Source organism: Eurosta solidaginis, chromosome 4 (assembly GCF_040869045.1).
Source record: "Eurosta solidaginis isolate ZX-2024a chromosome 4, ASM4086904v1, whole genome shotgun sequence".
Classification (NCBI taxonomy): Eukaryota; Metazoa; Arthropoda; class Insecta; order Diptera; family Tephritidae; genus Eurosta; species Eurosta solidaginis.
The window spans coordinates 61,588,810-61,604,781 of record NC_090322.1 but is presented as its reverse complement, the minus strand read 5'-3'; the positions used below and the strand labels follow the sequence as shown (position 1 = coordinate 61,604,781).

The 15,972-nt window shown below is 35.7% G+C and overlaps 1 protein-coding gene and 1 pseudogene across 1 annotated transcript in view; both read left to right on the top strand.

Moving 5' to 3' along the window:
* LOC137249875 (uncharacterized) overlaps window positions 1-15,972 on the top strand; it is a 369,478-nt gene that overhangs the window by 57,701 nt on the left and 295,805 nt on the right. The gene's annotated exons all lie outside the window — the stretch shown is intronic.
* LOC137248519 (uncharacterized) lies at window positions 5,839-7,771 on the top strand (annotated as a pseudogene).

Genomic DNA, 15,972 nt, shown 5'->3' with positions numbered 1-15,972 from the left:
AAGATAATTCATATTATGCGCATTCGGAAAATATCTTGTTATCAATGTTGTTTGATGATAGCAAAGAAAAGCGCGACTGTGCCATCAAGAAAATTCTACGCTATCGAACCGATGTTGACGAGCCAATGGAACTTAGAGTTTATAAAAAACCAGATATAAACTTTAATTGCACAATTTATACGGAAATTATCAATTTGAATGATATAAATATCGTATTTGAACCACCATTCACGCGAAGCATTCCGTACGATACATTGAAAGAAAATATAAATCAAGATGATCCACCGTTTAATGATCCAAAAATTCCATCACACATACAAGGAACGGAACGACATGCTCAATTGCTAGCTAGCGTTTCCAAACGGGTTATACCGGAAAATTTAGAGGCTGTTATGGCGACGACATTAGAGAGCCGTGCGAAATTGCCCAGACTTGAAAGTAAAAAAGACTTCAAACAATAATTTTTTTTAGTTTCTTTTCTATAACTCACTTAAATTAATTTTTTATTTACATATGTTCTGACTAAATAAATTTCTTAAGAGCAAAAATAGATATTATTATAAATAAATAATAAATATTATTATAAATAAATAATAAATATTATTATAAATAAATAAATAAAAATAAAGAAAAAACATAGCCATTTAGCAGATTTTTTCATGTAAAGCGGCGATTTTTTGAAATGTGTGTATGGTGAACCCCCAGGGGGGTTCCAGGGGGTGTGCCACTGGCATCGGTGGGTCGGGCCTCCAAAGTTAGTGGGGGTCGGTCATACATTTGGACTCGATTGGAGCACTCTAAATGGGTCAAAGTGGGATTTTTCAAAATCTGCCCCTACCCAAAAGTTCGACCCAAATTGGGGGACACCAGAATTCGTTTTAGAGGTATGGTTCCTTCGGCAAAGTTTCTTATTTTGATCCCTAGAATACGATTTTCACAGAGCAATGAGCGATTTTTAAATCGACCCGCCCTCATACATATACATAACATATGGTTCTATCCTGAACTAATTTTCGTTTAAAAGAAGCAAAAAGGATACAGAGGCTAACACCAATGATCTTGAGCGGGTAATAATGCATTTTTCCTTCAGATATGGGGATTTCCCTACTGTTTACAATAAGTATATACAAAAAAAATTATATAAAGAGCAGGGCTATTAACGCAATTTTCTAACTTTTACTAGAATTAGCTTATTGCCTGCATTTACGCACTTTTACGAAATCTTTCATAAAAAAGAAAACGATTTAACCGATTTAGTCCATTTTTACTGAAAAAATTTCTTGTTAAACACCAAATTTTTCGTCGAGTTATGGCTCCAGAAACGTTGGGAAATGCATTGTAAGAAACGGGCAGTGCCACGCCCTTTTTTCAAGATTTGAATTTTTTTCCATTTCTTGTTATAATGGCACAAAATACGATTGGCACAAAACTATTTTTCGCTAAGATTTTACTTATTATTTTTGCCTATGACCCTTTTTAAAGTCATTTATATAAAGTGGGCGTGGTCTTTAACCAATCTTATCCATTTGTATTAGAAATATTTCCTGCTGTAAGGAAAATATGTGTACTCAATTTTGTTACGATATGTAAATTTTTCTTCGAGTTATGGCTTCCGAACACACAGAAAATTGCTTAGTCATAAAAGGGGCGGTGCCACACCCATTTTCAAAAATTTTAGTGTTTTCCAATTTAATGTTATATTTCAATTTAGAAAGTAAAATTCTATTGATACAAAGCTCTTTTTCGCTAAGATATAGCTTATTGTTTTCGTCCACAACCCTTTTAAAAATCTTTCATATAAAAGTGGACGTAGTCTCTTCCATTTTTTTTAGAAATATTTCCTGCTATAGGGAAAATTTGTGTACCCAATTTTATTACGATTCGTTAATTTTTCTTCGAGTTATGGCTCTCGAAACATAGAAAATTGTTTAGTCATAAAAGGGGCGGTGCCACGCCCTTTTTTAAATTTGAATTTTTTCCTATTTATTGTTATAAATCCACTTGGGAAATGAAATACCATTGATACAAAGCTATTTTTTGCAAAGATAGCTTATTTTATTCATCCACGACCCTTATAAAAATCTTTTATATAAAAGTGAGCTTGGTCCTTAACGGATTTCGTTAATTTTTCTTTAAGGCATTCCTTATAGTAAATTCAACCTCTCTGCCGAAGTTTGTTACGATAGATTTTACGATTTTTGATTTATGATTAATAATATTTGTAAAATTGATTTTATCACAAGTGGGCGGTGCCACGCCCATTTAAAAAATTGTTTTCAAATTTTTTTCAAGAATCTCAATATCAGTCCACCCGTCAAATTTCAACATTCTAGGTGTGTTATTTACTAACTAATCAGTTTTTTTTTGTGTTTTCCAAAATGTTATATGTATAAAAGTGAGAGTGGTTATCATACGATTTCGCTTATTTTCAATACCAATCTATTCTGGGTCCAGATAAGCTCGTGTAGCAAATTTGGTGATGATATCTCAATATTTACTCAAGTTATCGTGCTAACGGACAGACGGACGGACGGACATGGCTCAATAAAATTTTTTTTCGATACTGATGATTTTGATATATCTATCTCGATTCCTTTATACCTGTACAACCAACCGTTATCCAATCAAAGTTATAATACCCTGTGTACAAGTACAGCTGGGTATAAAAATTGTATCCACAACCTCCCTGCAGTCAAAAGCCAAAGTAGTCAGCAAACATTCTAGTTCATTGACTAGAATTTTGTGGGTTTATTCATACTAGTCAGCTTTTGAATAGTTCATTGACTATAATTTTGTGGTGTTATTCATACTAGTTAGTGTATGAGTAGTTAATTGACTAGAATTGTGTGGCGTTCATCATAATGGTCAGTTTTAGAATGGTTCATTGTAGAGTTGTGCTTTTTCGTTCATTTCAGAGATTCGAATCTTTCGTTCTTTTTCTGATGAACGAACAAGTTGTTCTTTTTGTTCATTTGTTCTTGTTTTTTTTAAGCAAATTTGTTCACTGCTGCTCGCCCTCGCGGAAAAAGCCTACAAGTATAGATTGGCGTGTGTATGCAGCAATGCTTTGTGTAGGTATATTTAAATGTGTATGTAGCAGTGCCACACACAAAGGTGACCGACCACACATATCTTTAGTGTAAGTGGCATCATCGACATTCGTGCTCACTGTGAATTTCTGCGTATGTATGTATGAATGTACGTATGTATGATCGCGAACGATATGAGAGAAAGAATAACATTAGATAAAACGAACTAAAAGAACAAATGAACTAAAAGAACAAATAGAACCGAAATTGAAGATCTAGTTCACTTGTTCAGTTGAGAGACCCGGTCAATTAAACAAGTTCAGATATAAACGACCCAACTCTAGTTCATTGGCCATAATTTTGTGGTGTTATTAATACTAGTTAGTATTTAAATAATTCATTTGACTATAATTTCGTCTGTCGGCTCGAGGAAATGCGCGAGTGCTTTCTGTAGCCAATTTGCAATGCATACTTCAGTTGACAATGCTAGATATCGTCCAAATCAACGGGCACATAAACACAAGCATGACGAGTCAACCCTCTCCGTTACCTCAACAGAGGTTAAAGAAGTTATTGAAAAGGCCAAGCCATCCATATCAATAGTCCCAGACGGAAGACTTATACCGATGCCAAAACATCTGTGCCATGAGGGCATCAGTAGCCTAGGACATTTTTTCTACTTGTCGTTACAAACCTATGCCTTTACAGAATAACAGAGAAAGACCGGAAACCCAGCCAGTATCTACCGATATTATCCCTTTAGTCAGTAACGAAAACGTTTAAAGCCGTTATGATTCCCTCAATTAAATGAAATTGTTCGGTTATCCAGCCATAAGCATGACTTCCGTAAAGTGCATATCACTACCACCATTCTGAACTCCATTAACACTCATAACAGGACGGCGCTAGTGCAGCTCGCACTACTGGTTCGTCACTTCTCCGTTAGATAGATAGATAATTTATTGAGGATTGCACTGCGACCTTTGGTCAGCACCTCATCCCATCCGACTTCCATGATGAACCCTAGCAGTTCTCTTGGCTTGAGGGATTTAATGTGGGAAAAACGGAGATAGTACTTTGTTTACTTAAGCCTCAATCTCTACAAAAAAGTGGGTTTTGTCCAATACCCAGAAAAAAAGTTGATTTTGTCGCATAACGTTATTATTATAAATACGAAACTACAGGTTTGACTCACTTATTTACTTTGACTTCCCCTATTCCTGATATTTGGCATATCTTTATTAACTTTTCAATCTAAACCCTGCAATTTTTCCTACAAAAATATCATGAGTTTCAGGTCTAAGTATAATAAGAATCAGGTAAAATAACAGTTGCAATAAATATTGAGAGTGCTATAACTTCTTTGTTTATTATTTTAGTAATATGGTTTCAAAGCAACATTTTCTTGAATTTTTAAGTACTTTCGTTTGGTTAAGGAAAAAAACATACATTAGGGCGGGTAAAATTTTTTTAGCTGACCTAATCATATGAAAACGACTTCGTAGCTTAACAGGGCATTAAACGGAAATGTGGAGCTTCTCCAGGCCAAAATAATGACATATCAATTTTAAAAATCGGTCGTCAAATAACCAAGTTACAACGAAAAAACCTTTTTGGCTGTATTTCGAAGGATCAAAAAAAATTAAAAAAAATTTTTCGAAACCCTCTCAACATAATCTTCAAATTTAGGGGCGGACATTAGCAACTTTTTTTTTGTATGGGGACCAACCCAGTCTACTGACTAGTATGTCAATTGGTATGATATTGGTGTATATAATAACTAGTATGCCATCTGGTATAATGCTGGCGCAAAGGCTGACTAGTATGTTAATTGGTATGAGTCTGATGGGTATGCTGACTAGTATGTCATCTGGTATGATGTTGGTGTATATAATGACTAGTTTGTCAATTGGTATGATGCTGATGCAGAGGCTGGCAATTGATATTTCGTAGGACATCGCCGTGTTAAAAATACCAGTTGGTAATATGGAAAAAAGACAGAACTCATACTAGTATAGTTTTTTAGCAAACTAGTATTCTTCTAGTATACAACTAGTTGGTTTGACTGCAGGGCTGATTTGAAATGTCAAAGAACTGGCAGAATAGCCGAATAAACACTTGGAGCATGATTTAATTGCAAGGTGACTGACGTTGGCAGCTTCTCTTTCTAATCCGGCATGTTGAACTTCCACTCTGAAGCTCAATTTGCCTCTTTTCGAAATTACTTTTTCATTCAGAGGAAAAATTGTAGTAAAAACCATACAAATCAATTTTCCTGGAAAAGTATGAAACAGCATCACTTTTTTCTCCAATTCTATTTTGTGTTGACTTTTCTATCGCTCAAACTAGTGAAAATTCCCAAAAAAATTATTATTTTTTTAGCCGTTTGAATATATTCAATAAAACCATGACTCAATCACAAGAGGTTTGCTCGACAGACAAATTTTTTTACAATTGTGGCCATTTTGCTCCCAAATCGAATTGACATCCGTTAACTGTGTTGTTTCTTTGCGAATTTTCGAAAAATATTAGTAGTAGAAATAGGAAGCAATCAGTTTACAAATACCGGATAAGTACTGAACTGCATAATTCCTTAGAACATTTTTCTTTTTTTAATTTTATGGTGAATTTATTAACTATGCCTTGATCCATTAGTATGGCTGAACATTGAACATAGGTATTTTTATGAAAATTGAGGACACCAAGAAATCGTGCACTTTCGTAAACCTATGAATATACGAAATCTAAACCAATTCAAAATTCATCGTTCAACGTCAAAATCTCGACTATTATATCGATTCACGTAAAAATGTCATTAGTAAATAATGGAGATGCCATAACGAAATGTACTCATTGGGCATGTCAACTTATTCAGGTAAAAGTCTAGAACAGGAGTCTACTGCTAATACGCGTCCAAAAATATCGAGAGAGGTGACCTCGACAACAAGAAAAATTGTACCTCTGTCCGGAGATATTTGCAGTTGGCAATTTTGTGACAAATTTTGTGTACAAAGGGATTTTGCACGCATTTAATTTTGGTCCCATCTAATTGGTGGACCGGCCAGGGTAATTTTTTATAAGCTCGACTGAAGGCCGCCAACGCAACCAGGGGTAATTTTTCGGTTTTTTGTCAATATCTTTTGAACGAGCTAAAATTTTTATTTCCGCCTTTGAATTATTGTTATCGAGGTCAATACGCATCTTTTGGCACTTCTGTCGATATTTTTGGGCGCGTATTAAAAGTCGACCTTCTGTTCTATTAATTCCGTATGTTCGGAACATTCGTCTTCATTTAAGAATATGGGGAATCGGTTTATATTTAGAATATTTTGTCTATACTTATTTCATATATTCGGATCTCGTGAGATAGTATCAAATGAACGTATTCCGAATATTCTAAATTAACGGTTTATCCGGAACGCTTCCATGAATACTTAACGGAAAACAGCTTTCGAAAATTTCAGAATAAAAAGGAGAATACTCCCTGTTTAGCAGGACCGCACAAAAGCTTAACTCTTCTGTTAAAGTCAAGGTAGGAATATAAAGTTCTAAGACAATAAGCCATTTTCTTTTATTTTTGTTTTTGTCAGTTCATTGCGGATGCTGAGTAGCGTATCACCTATGTCGGCTGCCTGTTCAAAATCGTGCTATCTCAAAATATTTTTCAAAAACTTCCCAATTCAGGATTTGTCACAAAACCGCCCTATATTAGAGTAAGATTAAAGAACGCTTCATCTCAAAATGCTTTCTATTAACTCCCTATTATGACAATGCATTGAACTTATGCTCATATAGGGAGTTTTTGTAACAAATTTTGAGATAGTGCATTTTTGAATAAAATTCTAAAGTACGGCATTCTTCAAACAATTTCTGAAAGAATAACCTAACCAACATAACTTTATCAATTCACGAAATATTTAGTAGAAAATGAATTATTTCCCCAAAAACTTTTGGCATTTACAAATTTATTATCACTACTAATATACTACCAAAGATACTTGTCTACTACAATTTCTCTGAAGGGGATTGAATTATTCCCCGTTTTCCTTACTTCGTAAAAGCAACCCGTCCAGATTTTTCAATTTGGGAGTGTCAAAGATCTGTCATCATTGGAGAACAAACCTCTAGTAATTGAATCATGCAATAAACCGTAGCCATTTACATATTTCTCAATCGTTGCTTCTTCGCGGCATTAAATCATCTAAAATATTGTCCAGAATGTAGACGACCATGCACACGTAACCGAGTGCACCCTACGGAGAACGGTCAGAGTTGGAGAAGAAATTATATGATTGCGATGCGACTGATATGTATACCAATATCCCTATGTGGACACCACTTTTCGAGTTAGAAGTAAATGGATCTAGACTTGTACCAATGGCCCCACCTGAGCCATATGATGCTATGCAAACTGGGACAGATCCAGATGGTAATCCAACATATGTAGCACGTGTCTATTTTCAAGATCTATTGCCTGCCGCCTATGCACCGGCAAAAGGTGTCGCATACGCTTCACATAGCAGTAATGGTTTAGTCAAAACGTACAGTTACTAAATAGTTTCAAACATAAATGGGTGGCCGATTCAAATGGACATGTATGGGAAGGAGCTGTGGTTGGTGGTTCGCATAGAGTAATGTATATGCCAAACAATTCAACTGAGGTGAACATATCTGAATATGAAGTATTGGTACCAGAAACTATCAAAGCAGAAAGTAACGACGAAGCAAATTACGAAGCCTAGTGTACGTAAATTGAATGCGAATTTATAGCGGTGAGAGGAAAGGAAAATAATCAATTTTAGTATATGACCAACTAATGACTTCGTATGGATCTTTTACTGTGTCTGTTGTAATATGTTATCCTAGCAAAATCATATACCGAAATGTATCACTTAATGTGTATTTGTGTATCTCTTTTTATTATTATTGTAAATATTATTTTTAAGGACAACATAAATACACAAATCGATAATTTTAAACTAAAATAATTGAAAAATTAAGTTACTGAACTCCTTAGACTATTTTGTAGATAACACACAAACTCCTATTAAAACAGTCGATCTCACTTTAGAGCGGGGCTGGGCAGCTTCGGCAAAGAACTAATTTCAATCTAACTTTGCTGCTTACTGTTCCTCTCAGTTAAAGGGCCAAAGTGACCATATGAAACTCTAGTTAACTCAAAGTCGCACTGAAAAACCAGACGATAGAGATTAAACTCTAATAACAAGAGATATTTTTCGAATTTTTCTGTAAATGGACGTTCCATACCAAATCCAGCAATTTCCACATTTTTTACAAAGGAGTTAAATGAAAAAAATTTTAAAGTGCTATTTATTGTTGGGCAGTGTGAATGTAATTACTCTAGTCCTAATTTTTTAAATTCAAAATTGTGATGCAAGTTACTTATGTCGATTTTTAAAGTAACTAGGAAGATATGGCATGCTTGTAGAAAACCGATCGAACATATTCAATTTTATATTTCAAATCTTGTTACGGATATGAAGCATTTAACTATCAGTCTCTTTCAAACTTATCGTGAGCATATTTTACTAGAAATATTGGAGTATTACATATACAAATTCTACACTATCCATAAACCAAATTTCATCCAAATCGGTTGAAGCGATTCAGGGTAGTAGTGAATATATAAATATACAAAAAGAAGCACTTTTGAGTTTTAAGATTAATATAAGTTATATTTATACACTGTAAGAAATGGAGCTAGTAAAATCAACAAATCGGTTCTGTTGTTCTTGACTTAACGGAGATTCGGTGAAATTGATCGTATTACGGTTAATTCGACCGAGTTCTTTGTCAAACGAACAAATTAGTTTGGTCATTTCAACAGAAGATAAATTTTCGCTCTTAAGTTAACAAAATTCTGTAAAATTGACAGATTCCTGGTCAATCTTACTGATTTTTCTGTTAACACAACTGATCTCACTGGTAATTTCAACAGCGATCAATAGTCAATACATGAGCAAATTTCAAAGAGAATTTTACGCTCACTGCGCTCTCTACTTTGTACTTATGACGATGGTGCCACTTGTTTAAAAAAAATACCAAAATAAGAAAACCACCAAATCGAAAAAACACACAAAATGGGAAAAAACAAAAAACTAATTTTTCAGTTATCAATACAAAACGAAAAACCCTTTTTTGAATTTACTGTGCAAACAATTATGAGATACCGGGACACCTATTTATCGGGTACAATTTTGCAACTTCTTCTCCAAGCGAAATGCAAAATTGCGCCCTCTTGTTGCACAAGTTTTGTTTGAACGAACAGGATATTTCCAATTTTAGTAACATTTTGTTGAAGTTTTTACGAATTTTCACTCACGCGAACGAATTTAATAAGATAATAAAGAACATCCTTTTTTAATGTTGATGTTTCCGACAACATAAAGTTTGAGTTGTTGTGGAATCGTTTCAACTTAAAGTGTTACGAAAATTCAACTTGCCGCATTACATGTAAAGTTACTCCATTGGTGAACTACCTTCCTGCGATTTGATTCTTTACTTTTCTATAGCTTACATGTTCTCTATTTAAAATGTTATGTCAAACATTTATACAAGTTTTGTTCGAAACAATGAAGTGTGACAACTACATGCGAGAGAAGAAATTGAGAATGAGCTGAGCTGCAACCGAAAGAATTGAGAATCAGTTTTGTGACTACTATTTTAATTTTTATTTGCAAAGCGAAGTCCAAAACTATAAATTAAATAAATTATAAAATATAAAATTTGGTTAAAGTGCGTTTAATAAAACAAAATAATAAAGTGTATAATGCTTAATGTGTGCCAGCATATTTGACGTAAGCCCAATTGACGCTCGGTTATCAAGTGCCACCGTGCTGTGATGGTAGCGTGCTCCGCCCGCCACACCGTATGCCCTGGGTTCGCACCCCAGGCAAAGCAACATCAAAATTTTAGAAATAAGGTTTTTCAATTAGAAGAAAATTTTTCTAAGCGGGGTCGCCCCTCGGCAGTGTTTGGCAAGCGCTCCGAGTGTATTTCTGCCAATGAAAAGCTCTCAGTGAAAACTCATCTGCCTCGCAGATGCCGTTCGGAGTCGGAATAAAACATGTAGGTTCCGTCCGGCCAATTTGTTGGGAGAATCAAGAGGAGCAAGACGGAAATTGGAAGCGAAACTCGGCCTTATATCTCTTCGGAGGTTATCGCGCCTTACATTTATTTATTTATATGGCAACATAGGTAATTTCGTACAAAGCTGTCGCAACAACTTTTTTTGTTCATTTGACTACTAAAACGGTCAATTACGAATCCACGATTTGTGCGCAGTTGATTCAACATCTTGTTGCGATGGATCAAAATATATATGCTCAGTAATTTGACGTAAACTCCCAACCGTTGAGTGTATCATAAATACTCAACTGTGCGGTTAGAAAATTATCACTCAACGATTGATAAACACTTGTGTTCGCTGAAAGTGCCCAATGAGAAGTTATCAATTTATAAAAGGGGGATTCACTTCACAGAATCTCACGTTCAATGCAATCTACTCTGATAGCCAAGCAGCGAGTTCTTCAAGCAGGAGCACTTCCACAAAGGTTAAGGTAGAATACAGATAGTCGGTAAACGAACTAGCCTCTCGGTGCACCACAATGATGATGTGGGTCCCGAGTCACAGTGTGTACCTGAGAACTGTGTTGCTAATGAACTGGCGAGGAAAGCAAATGAACAGACCAACGTAATTCAGTTAGGGCACATCGCTCCTCCTTCCTCTTGCCACTCGCAAACACCTCCCCATGTCTAGTTTTACCCAGAAAGCCAATGTCAGCTGGGTGCTAGCCCACCTGTGAAGTGTCTGGAGATTACCATGTCAAAATTGTTGTATAGTTTGGACAAATGATACAAGATTTTATGGGGATTTAACTTTTTTTTATTTTTTTATTTAACTTAAATCTACTGTGTTTCAAGATTTAACTTTGTATGATGAAAAGGCGAAGATTTGTCGCTTTGAGACGCGCTTTCAGCAAACACAAATTTTGCAGATAAGCGCGGTATCTATCAAAGGGTCGTGACTTAGAGTTCGAAAATCACTGCTTTATAATGACAAATAACTGCCAGATGGCCGCATAAAAACGTTGAGTGAATGTGGCGAAAAAAATTATGCTCAGTAATTTGTCGTAAAAACCAAATCGTTGAGTGAATCAAAAATTCTCAACGGTACACAAAAAGTTATCGCTGAACGATTGATCACCGGCTGTGTTTGTTAGAAGCACCAATTGACTTCATAGTATCAGCGCATAAAAATTGGTGTGTTCGGCCGGAAATTGTAGCAAGAATTGTCCACCAAAATTTACTCTCATTAAGAGTTTAACTTGCTAAGTTTCCAACGAACAAAATCAGCAATCAGATGTTTTCTTTAATGCTTTCGTTTGTGGATACTTTATCTTCTATTAAATATTTGAAATTAACCAAATAAACTTGCTGTCAACAAAAAAGTTACTTGTACTGTTGCCAGATTTAGGGTTTCATTCTGTATTGCGAACGTTAGCTCAGACGAACGATTCGCCTCCAAACGATTTCGTCTAGCAATGGTATACTCTATGAGTTTCGTTCGGTCTTTACGTTTTCTTACTTTATATCAAACAGGAAGGCGAAAGCGAGTGTCAAACGATATGTTGCCATCGTTTAACATGGTGAAAATATAATAGCGATTCATATGGACACGGCAAATGTCGACCATATTGGATATCCACGTCGATGGCATTACATCCAAAAATTTTGGGTGTGACGTTCGATCAGGATCTACATTTTGGAGAGCATGCAACCGCAATTGTACCGAAAATCCAGAGCTGTAATAAAAACCTCAAATCTCTTGAGGTAAAGATAAAGAAACGCTCATCACCACTTACAAAGCAATTGGCCAGCCGATTGGATGCTACTCGTCCACGGTATGGTCGCCAAGCCCAAAGGCTACTAACTGGAATAAAATACAGGCTTGCCAATCAACCCCGACATACAAAATTTATGTCCTGCTTGCAATGTGTCCCCACATGACACCAACCATCTCTTCAATTGTAATGTTGAACCAACTCCTCTAACACCCCTCTCACTATGGTCCACCCCTGTTGAAACTGCAAGTCTCCTTTTGGACAATGTAATCGGTCGCGCCTATTGGATGGGGCGAAGCACTGCAACAACTACAACAACAACACTAGCGGTTCGTCTCTGAAGCGAAACGAACGTTCGTTTCGTAATAGAGAGTGAGGCCCTTGATTTCATAAATGGTTTGTAAACGTTAACACGAAATAATAATATTAATAAATATTTCAGAAACTTAACGGAATTCCTATTATTGGTAGATAATTTTTGAAATGAAATTCCCCACCAATAGAGTTCCCCAAAAATAACCCACAAAACGGCAGCCCTAATAGGAATGGCCATTGTAGGTTTGCTTAAATTGTTCAGCTTTGTAAAACCGATTATCTCGCATACTAAAATCATGTTTAATAAATATAAAAAATCGCCAAGGCCTATTATTCTATCCATTGTAGATCTGCCCATGCATACAAGCGTACTTACTCACGTTTTTTGTTGCGTACCCATTCTTATATCACACCTATCACTCAAATATTCCCTTTTTCATAATTATTGTGCGACTTCAAATGTGCCAAACCATATTCCACACCCTTAACATACTACACCGATTTTGTAGCCTCTGTTCCTTGTAAGGCTGCTACCGAACACATCCCCTTCTCGCCTTGCCAATGAATAATTGACTGTCACCCTAATTCGTTATGCTATTACAGTTTTGAGCACTGAAGTGTTACACAGTAATTAGGGAGATGTTCTCGAAAAGGTTACATTCGTACGTACAATAAACGTATGTACCTAAGTACGTTTGAATGTAGGTAACTGAAAAATTGTTATTGACACTTTAATGGTTATTCTTCTTATCATTTAATGGATTTTATTTGCAATTGTGTACTTAATTGGTTTCAAGAACTTGAATTATTGGGAATCATTTTGCGGTAATAGTGCATGGACGAAAGGTGTGAGATTTTAATAAAGTTACATCTAAAGAAGTTGGAGATTTTTTGCGGTTAATTTTGTGAGTAAAAATATGTACCAAACAATTTGATTTAATACATTTATTTCCTTCCAGGCTAGTGCAAAAGTGGAGGTTCTTAAGATAAAAAAAATACTTGGCGCGTTTTACCTCCAAGGAGATTTAGGCCGAGTTTCTCTTCCAATTTGCGCCGTGCTCCTTCTTATTTTCCCTAGAAATTGGCGGGACTAGATCTACTTGTTTTATGACGACTCCAAACGGCATCTGCAAGACGGATGAGTTTTCACTGAGAAGCTTTTCATGGCAGAAATATAGTCGGAGTATTTGTCTAATCACTTCCGAGGGATTGCCCCCTTAGAAAAACCGTTTTCTAATTGAAACAACTTTTTTTTTATAAATTTTGATGTTGAAGCCCGGATCCTCGGCGTGGTAAATGGAGCACGCTACTGCCATACCATGGCGCCGCCGTAATTGCAACGCTGCATGATCAAACAAGTACGAACAAGCCCAAAAGAAAATGCTAAATCAGCAATATTTTGCCATCAATACAGTAGGGGGACACACTAAAGCATATAAACTTATAAGGTGTAAAATTATATCCATTTACACGCGCTGTTATATGAACGCACCTAGTAATATTCTTGATAAACTTAATTGTCGATCAGCTGTATTATTGCCCAATTTGACAATGTTTGATTGTTATCCAAATTAAAAAATGCCAAGATTAAGTGAAAAATCAAAACTAAAACGCCTTTACTAACATATTCTTGTAAATGACTTGCTGATGTTTGAGATTTCTGATGGAAATGCCTGCTGTAATGTCTGCAAGGTTGCATTCCTTTGAGTTTACCGCGTTTACACCATGAAATGTGCGCGTAAATTTATACAAATTGTGTAAATGATTTTTCATACAAAATTTGACAGCTCGTATACGCACTAGATTAATTTTTACGTTCACACACTTTATAAGGCATTTATAAGGTTAAATGAGTTTCCCTAGTATTTTTATTCGTTGGAAATACTTACTTCGTTGGTACTTTACCATTTAGACGGGTTTGGCCTCCCAACAAGTCGCTTCCACCTTCCGCTAAGTGGCTTCAATTGGTAACACCAAGGAAATTTACATCGAATTCCACCTGGCCCTTCCAGAGAAGTGAGGATCACCCTCTTCCTCTGCTTCCGTAGGCGAGCTCCGAAAAGTATATCTTCTTGGCAGTAGCATCACCTTTCATTCGCAAAACATGGCCTAGCCAGCGTAGCAAATGTGTTTTAATTCCCTGGACAATGTTAGTGTGTGCAAAAACTTTCATATCTCATCATTCTATCTTTTATAATTTGGTGAAGATATCTCAATATTTGCTTAAGTTATTGTGTTAACGGGCGGACGGACATGGTTTAATAAAATTTTTTTCGATACTGGTGATTTTGATATATGGAAGTCTATATCTATCTCGATTCCTTTATGCCTGTTCAACCAACCGTTATCCAATCAAAGTCATAATACCCTGTGTACCAGTACAGCTGGGTATAAAAAGGGAGGGGGAAAAGATGAAGTGATGGTAAACGTTGACAAGGTGCCAAATGCGCTTAAAGTTGTTTTGATTTTTATTTAAGCACTTGTAACTCAAGTCATTATTTATTCTTGCTTGCAGCTCATTTTTAAGTTTTACTCTGTTAATAAAATGCAGTCAATTTCTTATGGTAATTTAAAAGTTTTCTGATTTAGCATGCAAACAAATTACAATATACACACACACATAGGTATATGTAATATGAACATACATACAATAAATTTAAAGAGCAATTAGTGCCAGCTTAGCCAAAGCAGCTGCTAAAATGTGTGAGCGATATAAAAAATGTTAAATCAAGATAACAGCTGTTAGCGACTGTTAACAAAAACACAGAAACATACGGTTATGCATATGTGTGGATATGTGAGAGAGCAAGGATAAAAAGAGGCAATTCGTTAGAGCGAGAATGACGAAAACACTTCGTTAGCTTCCTGTGAGTGAACATCCGAAGAGGGTCTCTCACCATGAAGAAATGTAAGTAACAGTGAATGTAAGAAACACACACATGCATAGGTACATGAATAGGCTGCTAACATTTTGTCGATACAACAAAGCAAAAAAAGGACACTTTTCTGGCTTCACGCCATGCAAACAAGAAAACAATCTTACAAATGTGACCAACATAAAAAATATGCATATGTGTGGATGTATGCATATGCATGGAAGTGCAATAGCACGTGTGTGTTAGTTAAATCCATAAAATGACGAATCTGCGTGGAGTGCAAACAGTTGGTGACTTTATATTTTTATGAGAGCGTCATGACATGGCACGTATCCTTTTTCATATATGTACATATATACATAGATATAGATGCTAGCAAACTGACATAAATACATACATACATACAAATACTTGTATAAAGTGTCTGTATGTTTGCATACCACGCGGCAGAATTCAACGCGGGCGATAAGCTTTGACGATGGAATGACATGAAGCCTCGTACGATTTGGTGATTGTCAGAAATTACTTGTGGCGGAAATATTTAATGATCCTTTTTGACTTAGTTCCAGCAAATTTCAATATAATTTTTTGTTGTTGTTGTTAGTATTGTTTTTATATTCGTTTACTAGCTTGGCACTTCCACGGCGACGACGACGATGACTACTACTTACACTTTGGCTTTCATTAAATTTTCTTTTGTCTACGATTTCATTTAATTTTTTGAATTTTAGCGGTAGGACAATGCATATAATGAACAGCGGTGCGGGAGAGCAGTGTAGAGAATGATAAACAGGGCACATGAATATTATATTAGGGAGGACAGCGAGTTAGCAGTAAATGGTAGATGAAATTACGTGAGCAACATACTGAGGGGAAAAAGTACATGTT